We start from the raw sequence: 9,619 nt of genomic DNA, 5'->3' as shown, positions 1-9,619 counted from the left end.
ATTGCAATCAAGGAGTTTTGTCTCTTATTTTACTATATTTGGTTAGTCTCTCTGACTACCTACTAAAGGTTAAAGTATTTTGTGTGTGTGTCTTAGACATTTTAAAATGAACGTGTTTAGAGCACACACAAAAAAAGTTATTAAAGAATATGAAAGGTGCCCAGCGGCATGGCTCGGAGGTTGAGCGTGGACCGATGAACCAGGGGGTCACGGCTTGATTCCCGGTCAGGGCAAATGCCTGGGTTGTGGGCTCAATCCCCAGTGTGGGGCGTGCAGGAGGCAGCTGATCAGTGATTCTCTCTCATCACTGATGTTTCTATCTCTCTCTCCCTCTCCCTTCCTCTTTGAAATAAAAAAAATGTATATTTTAAAAAATAAAACATACAAAACAATTGTATGTATAAACATACATCTGCAAAGAATGAAATTCATCTTTCAATAAAATTATATTTAAAAAAAAGAAAAGCCTTTCATATTCTTTTTTAAAATATATATTTTTATTGATTTCAGAGAGGAAAGGATGGGGTGGTGCTGCAGTACAGTTATGAAGTAGCAACAAAAATAATTTTATGGTTGGGTCACAACTATATTTAAAGGGCCAGAAGGTTTAAAACCACTGTCTTAGCTCATCATTTTCTTTAATATTTCTTACTGTAACAAAATTTTAAAATTTGTATTTATCAGAATTCTAGGGGAAAGGTTGGCTGAAAGCTAGAGAAACAGGTGGCTTCATAGGATTGTTCCTCTTGAGAGAAGCAGCCAGAGCTGGGGGACTGCCCACCCAATACTCCATGTGTAGAGAGTGTAAGGATTTTTGAAAGAGGTGTGACCTGAGAAATGGATTGGGGCCTCAGGAGATGGAAGTGGCTGCATAATCTGTGATGTGATCCTTTCCTCTGTGTCTTAAAATCTTTAGTAAAAACAGAAAAGATCACATGCTTGGTCTCGTTGATATTTTTGCAGGAACCACTAAGGAAGTGGAGTTTTGTATCTAGACATGACACGGAGACAACAGAACTGCTTGTTTGGGACCAGAATCCAAACAAGCACCAGGAAGTGGAGTCTAAAACCCTGGGAAGGTACTGAAGCTGCCCAGCCTCATGAAGGAGAATTTAAGCCAAGTTTCTTAAACCTTTAAGGGTAAGAAAGTCCTAAAGTGATATTTCTGTTTTCATTGATTGCCATCCAATATGCGTGCTCCCTATGTGGAGTACACATGGTCAAAAGAGTATTTTTTTCCCCCCAAAAATTTCTCTTTATAAGTTTTCAGTTTGCTGAACCTTTGGCCTTCCTTGAAGTTAGAGTGTGATCTGACAGGCATGAGAAAAAGATATCACTTTCAAATTATATCTGCAGTGGCTTGTAATAAGGGCAAAATTTCTTCATTAGATTCATTTCTTCAGGGCCCTCTAAACATATAATGAATTATGGTCTTATGTTTCCTGAAGAAATAATAAACTAATATTAGATAACAAATTAATGTTGGTATAGATTAGTTTATCCATTTAACCTATCGCTCTCAAGGAGAAGACAATGGTGGATACCTTGGAGTTTAGGGTCAAGCTATCTGGGTTGAATCCCCACTCCTCCACTTACTATCTGTGTAATTTGGGACCACTACTTAACATTGATTTGTTGTTCCACTTATTTATGCATTTATTGGTTGATTCTCGTCTGTGCAAAGTTGGCATATTTGGATGATGCTCTAACCAACTGAGCTAAACCCCATTTTGTCAGGGAATAAGTTTTTCAGCAGGCCTTTTTGCTCTATACCCATGGTAACTCTTCCTATGGGCCACTTCAGAATAACATGTTACATTCCCATCTTTTGATATACACATACTGTGCACATTAAACATTTAGAAGTATTCTTTCACAAAGAACACTGCCCTCATAATTTTCTTTCAATACATAGCCATTGTGATCTCTATTTAATTTTCCCATTTTTTGTTAGGGGTATGCATACAGAGATATTTCTTTGTCGTCTTGATTGTAAGAAAACTACCAAGAGTGATGTCACGTGGCAACTGACATTCAGCTATATTGACAGGGTTTACTGCAGCATATTACTTGACCTCTCTGAGCCTTAGTTTCCTCATCTATACATGGATGGGTTAAATACTTACAGGGCTGTTATGGATTGAGTAAGGCTAAGTCTATGGAAGGGCTTTGTAAGGTAGAAAGCATAATACAAATATTAATTATCAATCATCCCTGTTGTTTGGAAAATATTCTTAGGTCTCACAAAGCCCTAGTTTCATCCAGTCTTTTTTTTTTTTCAATTCAAATGAACATTTATTGATCCCATATTAAATGGGAAATAGTTAAGAACTGCCTTTCCTCTGTCTATGTACAATTCCCTTTACTCTGCACTTTCTCCTCAACTGGGTAGGTGTATTCCATGTTCTCTACAGTTTTCTACGATTACACAATCTCCTATATTGTAATGATAGGCTTGTTCAGAAGCTCAGACTATTAGGAAGTGGTGGGCTGCAGAGTAATGATCACAGCTCATGGAGAATTTGCTTCATTTTAAACAAGCATTGAGAACGTGTGGCTTCCTGTGGAGGTGCTGGTTTGGTTGGGTGCTCTAGTCATGATAAACAGCAGTGGCATCTGCAATAATCTTCACTCAAAAACTCTGTGTGAATTGAACTGCAATCGACTGTGGCCTCCGTGGCTTCTTCTACAAAGCTGGGGGTGCTTGACTCCACATCAGAAGACAGTTCAAAAGCCTGTGTATTCTCCAGACACCTGTCAGCAAATTCTTGTGGTCAGTGGTCAACCCTAGGTCAGTGGTTGACAGTATGAAGTCAGTGGTTAACTCTAGGTCAGTGATCTGTCCTAGAGGTAGTATAGGAAATCACAGACAGGGAGAACAGGACAGAGAGGATCAGGGCCTTCCTGAGCATGGTGGGCCGGAGGCTCCCAAGGTGAGCAGGAGGGTAGATAGGCCCTGCATGTAATGCAGACACCTAGTCCTCTCTTCATCTGTCCCAGTCTCAATCCCTTTTCTTCCCTTCCTGCATAGAACCTCAAATGTCCTATTGCATTACTTTGAAAGCCCATCACAGAACAATGATTTGCTTTGCCAAGTCGAAGACAGCACCAAGTCATTGCATAATTCCCTCCAGCATTCAGAGTTCCTGAGCAGCTGCTCTGGGGGTGGATGAAAATAACCCACCATTTCAGGGGTTTTTTCTTCTTCAAGTTTCAGTTATTTTTAGTTAAAGAAAAACAGCCTTTTCCAAGGGCAACAAAGTGAACTGAAGGTCAGGAGGAAGCAGGGTCTAGGCTTCTCACAAGTTCTTGCTCCAAAACCTGGACTTGAGGAAAGAAGGCCCTCCTAGGATCTCACGGGCAACTGGCCAGCAGAGGGGTGACTAGTGGGATGGGGTGGTGCTGCATCCCACCTTGGTCACTGAATTGGTCTGCATGGACTCTAACGTGATTTCCACCTGCCAGTTGGTTGACATGATTGACACTATTATTCTTGGGGGACATTAAATTAAGGAATGACGTGTGGAGCCAAGAGAGTGGCTTATTCAGTTGGATTCTTTTCTTCTTCTTTTTTTTAAATCTTTATTGTTGAAAGTATTACATATGTCCCCTTTTCCCCCCCATTGACCCCTTCTAGCCCTCCCCGCCCCCCGCACCAGGTCTTCATCACCCTATTGTCTGTGTCCATGGGTTATGCATATATGTATACAAGTTCTTTGGTTGATATTCAGTTGGATTCTGAATCACAATCAGGAAATAGTCTTTATCTGGTGCAACTATAATTTCATTTTTCTTGGAGTGAATTCAAAGGAAGGTGAGGTCATTCTGGGGGTCAACTTCTCACACGGTACTCTGGGCCTTCAAGATGAAGTTGTGCATGAGGTTGGTGTACTGTATGGTGGTGGGATTGTCCATGGTGCTCTTAATGGGAATGCCTTCTGTGTTCACCACAGTGATTCCCTGCATTCCTTCCGGCTCTGACATCGCTTCAGTGTCTCCTCCACCTCTGCCATTGCAGACCAATTGGCAAGCTCCCTGAGGCCAGCATAGCCGCTACCCTTTCAATTTCTATAACCCACTCGGGGATGAGAATGTTATTTTTAGGGTACAATAATTTATTTATTGATTTTTAAATATATTTTATTGATTTTTTACAGAGAGGAAGGGAGAGGGATAGAGAGTTAGAAACATCGATGAAAGAGAAACATTGATCAGCTGCCTGCTGCACACCCCCTACTGGGGATGTGCCCACAACCAAGGTACATGCCCTTGACCGGAATCGAACCTGGGACCCTTCAGTCTGCAGGCCTACGCTCTATCCATTGAGCCAAACCGGTAAGGGCAGGGTACAATAATTTAAAAGCTCACTTGCCTGGGGGGCAACGTCTTTATAGTTTTAGGGAAATAAAATGGGTTCTGTCTTTTTTTTTTTTGCAACCAGTGACCAGAATGTGTTCTTTCTTTGTAGTAACAGGAAACAATTCACTGCTTACTGGCACCAAGGGTTTTAACTGGTGCTAAGCATATCCAACTTGGATAGTTTCAAACCACTGGAATGTAGGGCATCTTCATGCTTTATGACCGATACAGTAGATGAACTCAACATCCCTAATACCACCTTAGTTTGTAGGGGATAAAGGTGATGTCTTTTGTTCCAAATGGCCCAAGAACATTGTCAGATTCACAAGGAGTGAGGTTCTTTTAGTTGGATTCCCTCAAATGCAGAAGCAGACTCTGAGGCAAGGATTTTGGTGCCAGTAGTTTATTCAGGACCACATGAGGGAATGGGTAAGGGAGAAGGGGAGAGTGGAGAGCCAGTAAAGCAGATGTTAAATAGCAAGTTTCAGTTGTGGGCAATTGGTACTTAATCCTGCTGAGGACTCTCTGAGAGTCTGCAGGTACATGCCTCCAAACGGTCCCTCTGAGGGATGAGTTGTGGTACTGATACACCAACTCCCACTCCTCAATGATTGAAGGTTGCACCTGGGACATTAACTGACACTTCTGGCCTGCCCTAAAGGGGACTGAATAGCCCCACCCTCCAAGGTCAGAGAATGTCCTCAAACAGAGGCATAGGAAGTCCTCCAGGTAGGCAAAGGACATGGGTGGGGCACTAACAGCGTCTGTTACAAGAGTCAAAGACAGACTCATAAACAAGCATTGTGTTCCTCATTTAAAATAGAGAGTCTGTCTTTTTGAAAGACCATTTTGCCTTCAAGATATGTTTGCCTTTAAGAGGGGGTAGCAGAAAACCCAGCTGTAGCTACTGGCTGTAGAGCAAAAGCAAATTAGAACTGAAGCCTTCACCATTTGTCATTTCCATCCCCCTTCTCCAACTGTACTCAGAGTAAATGAGGTCACCCTCTCCCTGTAGAGTCAGCACAAGTGTGGGCAGAAGATGACGCCACTGACACTCAGCAGAAAATTGAGACGACAGTACTTGCAAGAAACAAGGAAGAACAGGGCTCAGGCTCCATCATCTATATCTAGATGATGCAAGACACTGTTGATTACCTATGATGGCCATGACAATTAAATCCAATGAGTACAAGATGTCTAGCATAGTGCCGGGTACCCACATCAGCTCTCTTGCAGACAAATAAGAAGGTCCACACATGTTCTATTTTAATTCTTCTTCTAAGAAGAAAGAACACTTTTGCTTTCTTTTGGTTTATAAAAACAAGACATACTTCCGGTAATTGCAGAAAACTAAGAAAATACAGAAAATGGTAAAGAAGGGGGAAAATCACCTGTAAGTCCATTTTCTGATCTTTTGTAAGTATATAAACAAAAAAGACAAATTTATAAATATGTACATAAAATTCAGAATTTTTATAGTATAATCCTATATTGGGATCAGTTGGGATCTTCTATATATATATGATTTTCTAACCTGTTCTTCCTATAGCACACCATGTGTCAACCTAAATAAAGTAAACTGAGGAAAACTCAAGTGACCAGAAATTGAGTTGATTTGGGAATAGCAGAGGAATTGCAATTCAGGAAACACATGCCGTAGCAAGTTACAGGGTAAGCGTGGGGGTAGAGGGTAAGTGTGGGGGTAGAGGGCTGTGTTCATGGGCAAGGGGGATGTCCAGTCGGAGGCCAAGCAGTAAGTTCATTGGCTTGAGAATGAAGAAGGGTTTTTGGCAGATGTTCATTGGCCAGGAGATAAGTCTGGGTCTTCTGTAAATCAGGCATTTTACGGGAAATCAGTCTCTCAGCGAAGTTTGTTCTCCTAGATGATGTAATGTGGAATTGTATTCCTGAAACCTGAGATTCTCCATTTCATATCCTCTAGTTCCATTTTAGATGGAAATCCCTTCACGGGGGCTCAAACATATTTTGCATGTCATTGACAATTCTTGAAAATGTTTCTGTCATCTCAATCATATGCCATCACCTGGATGTGCCATGAACTCCTTGGCCATTCTTCTGTAAATTTGTGTTGAATACCTTTGTAAATTTGTGGTGAACACCTTTGTGGTGAACACCATGTGATCTCTGGGTATTTTGTCAAACTGTACTCTTGGGTGTGAAATTACAGAGTCAAAAGGGAATGAGACCAAAAGTCTGAAGACAGAGTTAAGGGGCTGCGTTCTACAGGCACTCCCTGGTGGAGATAACTCGTTGGCTGCGGAGTGACAGGCCAGGTGTGCCAACATACAGGATCAGAGTCCTTGAACTTGCAGGAACCCACAGATGGTTTCCTCCCAAACCCTCTTTGTTGTTTTTCAGATAAGGAAACTGTCTAAGAGATTTAGTCACTTGCAATTTTTGGCAATTATGTACCACTTCTCCTGGCACACATGTAAGCAAGCCCTTGACAAGCCTCTGAAAGAAGCACCCATGGGCCAGACTCAGACTCGAGACTTGGGTTGTTTTTAGAAACTAAATTGCATCACGACACAGAAGATGGAATGATCAGACAACTGGCTCCCCAATGAGAAGGGAGGTATGTTCTTCTGATGCTGGGGGGCCTGAAAGGGTGCCTCCTTCCCCATCAGCTGACTACACATAAGATAAAATATATCTTCCTACGTTTGGAAGAACCATGAGGTTTGGTGGGGTGCCTAGGAGGAAAAATAAACCAGAGGGAATACAGCCCATTGGGTCAGACTGACTCAGTGAAAACTACCCTGGGAAAGGCAAAGCACTTTTGTGAGGGCAGCTGGAACCTTTCTTGTTTGTTGAATGGAGACTTAGACTCCAGGTCTGATGTATATTGCAGGCACTGTCACTTCCACTATGAGGCCCCTCCTCAAGGACTGTTTGAGGCTCCCTTGAAATGAAGAGATTTGGGAATAAATGACCTTTAACGCAATGAAAATCTTCCTCCTATGATCTCCGCTAATCTTTTTAAGTGTTAATATTTAGCATTACCTTCTACTATCCACGGGCCAGGAAATGCAGCTGGCTAGGCTTACCAGGAAAACCTTTCTAATACTTCCCTTACTTCTTCCCCCTGCTGGATCCATGGAAATTTCTGTTCTTTCAAGCGGTCAGTTAGAAGTGACACCCCTTTTGAAGTAGAAGAAACACCCTTTAAAAGTCAAAGATTTGACAAAGGGCACAGAAGTAGGTTTTCAGAGGTGCATTCTGCCACAGGATAATTAGCACTTCGTGAAAGGCCTGTCGTAGATGTTCTAGTGAGGAAGGTGGTCACATTCGTCATCTGGGCTTCCTCTCCAAAGGGCAGATTCTGGCTCAGTATGTCTGGGGTGGGGCTTGAGTTTCTGCAAGTCTAAGATGCTTCCAGGAGATGCTGGCTGATGCGGATTTGGAGATCACACTCAGCAAGGAAATGTTGCTAAGTAGCAAGAGAGGCGTGGGGCAGACTGTGGACAAGGGCACCAGACACTTCAGTCTGTCTGGGCATTTCCTTGCAGCCAAGAGCCTAAGGTTTGGGATCAGATGGAGTTGTGTGCTAATCTTTGCTCTCTACCCACTGTATGGTCTTGGGCAGGTCATTTCACCCATCTGAGGCTGTCTCCTCATTGGTACAAAAGTGGGAGGGGATAATACCTGCCTCATTGAATTGTCCAGGAGACTTTGTGATTGTGTGTGAATGATGGCCTAGCAGAGCACCTGGCACATTTAAAAACAGAACACCTCAATATATGGTGCCATGTCTCCCCATTGCAAGAATGGAATTAGGAGTGGAAGCAAGAGCTCACTGTCTTCAGCAGGTCCAGAGTTAACAAACAGCATGTTAGTGGGTGTGCTCCCCATGTTCAGACGGTTTCTCTGCTTCGATTTGAGCCACCCTAGGGCAAAATGAGGTAATGCTTTGAAGTCTGAGAGAGAAGGCCTTTTTCTCATTAGCTGCCACACCCTTACATAGTAAGGTGTCTTTCATAGACTGTTTTCTATTCTTAAATTCAGGTGACACCTTTGTCACAGATCCTTCTCAAGTGGCAGAAAATGGAAACACTTCACAGTTCTTACAGGTTCAAGTCCATTTTCTTCTACACACACAAAAGCATTTTCTTTGGGTCCACATGCCCCATTCCTATGCCTCTGGCTTACCCAGACTTTCTAATTAAGCTGCAGTACCTACCAGTCCTTTAAAGGGCTTATTCTGTTTGCTTGAACTTTCAAAATTATTTCAAAAATAACTATAAACTGCCTGCTGATAAGCAGGAGATACAACTACCCAACTATTTTTCTCTGGGTTTCTGCCTGTTTTGATGGCTACAGTGAACACCCACATGTTGTCTAAGAAGCCACCACCAGCAAAACCAGTTGTTTTGTGCCCGAGAACACCCTTCTGCTGGCCTGATTTTCTATGTTGACAGCAACATCCTGATTTCTGAAGGTAAAATTTCTGGCTCTGTCACTCAAGATACTTGGGAAGCAACAGCATGTATGGTTTAATTCATTAACTTATATCCCCAGATTTATTTCTCCTTACTCATTGTCCTGATTCATTTAAGCAGTGTAAAAAGGTATATATCTTTTTCTTAATATATTTTTATTGATTTCAGAGAGGAAGGGAGAGGGGGAGAGAGAGAGATAGAAACATCAGTGGTGAGAGAGAACCATTGATTGGCTGCCTCCTGCACGCCCCACACTGGGGATTGAGCCCTAACCTGGAATCGAACTGTGACCTCCTGGTTGATAGGTGGATGCTCAACCACTGAGCCACACCAGCCAGGCGGCAGTAGTAGTTTTGATAAATCATTTGAGGGTAAGTTGCCGACATCATGCAGCTTTACCCCTAAATACTTCAGTGTGTAGTTCCCAAGAACAAGTGTATTACATCAAATAACCACAATAGAATAATCGCATTTCAGAAATATAGCATTGAAATAATTATGTCATCTGATATACAGCACATATTTAGACTTCCAAATTGCCCCATTATATCCTTTACAGTAACCTTCCCCTCTTCTCATTCATGAACCAATCCATGATCACACACCTAGCTTTTTTAATCAGCAGCAATTCCTCAACTTTTCTTCTTTTTAAACTCTTTCATAAACATAACACTTTTGAGAAACACGGGCCAGTTGTTTTTTTTGGCTGTCAAAAGGAAGACACTTTTAATCCAATCACTCTATTGCCTTCATTTCCCCATTTTCAAGCCTGTACACGTACCCAAATCATATATGTATAT

General features: G+C 42.1%; 1 pseudogene; it reads right to left on the bottom strand.

Moving 5' to 3' along the window:
• Positions 1-3,666: 3,666 nt before the first annotated feature.
• On the bottom strand, positions 3,667-4,013 carry LOC138992599 (dynein light chain roadblock-type 1 pseudogene; annotated as a pseudogene).
• Between the last annotated feature and the right edge of the window lie 5,606 nt (positions 4,014-9,619).

This window comes from Myotis yumanensis, unplaced genomic scaffold, assembly GCF_028538775.1.
Source record: "Myotis yumanensis isolate MYYU_CA2020_CCGP unplaced genomic scaffold, mMyoYum1.0.hap1 SCAF_14, whole genome shotgun sequence".
NCBI lineage: Eukaryota > Metazoa > Chordata > Mammalia > Chiroptera > Vespertilionidae > Myotis > Myotis yumanensis.
The sequence above is the reverse complement of the archived record's forward strand: the minus strand, read 5'-3'. Positions and strand labels throughout refer to the sequence as shown.